Here is a 2,357-nt window from a genome sequence, read left to right on the forward strand (position 1 = left end):
ATTTCTTTGGAAGGAATGATGCTAAAGCTGAAACTCCAGTACTTTGGCCACCTCATGCGAAAAGTTGACTCATTGGAAAAGACTCTGATGCTGGGAGGGATTGGTGGCAGGAGAAGGGGACGACAGAGGATGAGATGGCTGGATGGCATCACTGACTCAATGGACTTGAGTCTGAGTGAACTCCGGGAGTCGGTGAGGGACAGGGAGGCCTGGCGTGCTGCGATTCATGGGGTCGCAAAGAGTCGGACACGACTGAGAGACTGATCTGATCTGATTTAAAAAAGTAGTATAAGATCATTCCCAGGTAAAGGAACCAGGGCCCCGTGAAGGAGCTGGAAAATATATAAGATGATAATGGGACATGCTACCTCAGAAAGCAAAGATGGGTGATGTCATGCCAAAAAAGACACAGGACCCAATGTGAAAGGTTCCCACAGGCACGTGTGTGCATGTGTGTGTGTATGTGCGTGTGCACTCAGTTGTGTCTGACTCTAACTGTATGGACTGTAGCTGCCAGGTTCCTCTGTCTGTGGGATTTTCCAAACAAGAATAGTGGAGTGGGTTGCCATTTCCTATTCCAGGGGACCTTCTAAACCTAGAGACTGAACCTGCATCTCTTGCATCTCCTGCACTGGCACGCAGATTCTTACTGTGCCCGCTGAGAAGCCCTCCCACAAGCCTAAGATAATACAACTCAGGCATAAAAAATTTACTGCAATGAACTGACATGAAAATTAAAATTTGCATATATAATATATAAATTATATATTTGACAGTAGTATAAGTAAACTATACCATAGTTAATATAAAAGATTAAAACTCATGAAGATTATAATATCAAAAAAGAAAATTCATTGGTCACATTAAAGTCTGTGAGAACAATAACTCAATACCCGCAAAATTGGTAAATAAGAGAATGGCACTTTTATCCTGTCTTTTCTGTATAGCCTGCATTTGAGAGTAACCAAATAGTTGAAACGGGAAGAATCTTCTTTATGGAAGATTCACATAGTTAATAAATGTAGAAAGAAAAATAGAAAATTAACATTGTGCAATTTTGATGAAATATGGGATATAGGCAACAGTTATCAATGGCCATTAAAATTACAGGTGAAAGGATGATCGAGAACTTCATAGCAGGTATACTGGAGCTGATAACTTAGAACACTCATCTATCAGTGCTTTTAAAATAAGAAAGTCAGGCATCAATGTGACTAGGAAAATCAAACATCAGTGTGACTCATGGTAGGATGTACAGGAAGTACAAAGCTCTATCTATAAAAATATTTACCTCCTTTCCCTCACTTAAAAAATCAACTGAATCTAATCAAGTTCCTAGAACTATCAGTCTATAGGAAACACAGGGGATGAAGGAACAAGTTAAACAACATAATAAGGAAGCACTAAGTCAAACCCAGAACCAGGGCCACTCAACAAGACAAATTTGGGTTTCTGCAGCAAATCAAAAAGCATTAGCAGATGGGGGACAGGAAAGGCAGTGGCAAATGTTTAATAAAAGAAACTCACTAGACAGAGTCAAATACATGGATCTTCTCTGGCGCCTGATTCAAATAAACCAACTATACAAAAGATATATGGGCAAATCAGAAAAATTATATACTAGGTAGGATAATTAACAAATTACTGCTAATTTTGTTATGTATTATAATATAGTATGTAAAAATATCCTTATCAATTAGACATATGTACTGAAATATGGGTGATTTGGGATTTGATTTAAAATACTGTAGTACACTCTTCCTTAAGAGTAAGGTGGAGGGAATAGATCAAACAAGGCTAAAATATTAATAACTGCTGTTGTGGCTAGAACTTCACTATACTACAGTATCTGTATATACTTGAACATTTTCGTAATTTTTAAAAATTAGAAATTGGGAAAATTTTTTATTCTGAAGAATTATGTTTCCTATAATTGACATGCCTATTGTGCTTTGCTTTTTTCCCATTTGCCTAAATTGTCAAAGTTAAACTTATGTGCAAATGCAAAATGATCACCTTAAACCATAAAAACAACTCCTTCTTCTCTCTGGACTCACAGCTCTTGCTTAACAGTTCCAATGTATACGTGTTGTCATTCTGTCCACTACAAATTCAATAAATAAACTTACCTGTTGATGGCACATAAAAAGAAAAAAAATGTCTACCGAAGAAACAGGTGCTCAGGCAATGCCTTCAACAGTTGACTTACAGTGACCCTCCCTGAAATTCATAGACAACTGCAGCAATGCCAGCATGAGTAGCTCTTTGGGAATGCCCCCACCTTCTCCACTTGTCCCAAATCCTGTCCATCTTTAACTCCACTTTTAAATAACAGCTCCTCCATGAAGTTCCCCACC

Source organism: Bison bison, unplaced genomic scaffold (assembly GCF_000754665.1).
Source record: "Bison bison bison isolate TAMUID 2011002044 unplaced genomic scaffold, Bison_UMD1.0 scf7180017864068, whole genome shotgun sequence".
NCBI classification, from domain to species: domain Eukaryota; kingdom Metazoa; phylum Chordata; class Mammalia; order Artiodactyla; family Bovidae; genus Bison; species Bison bison.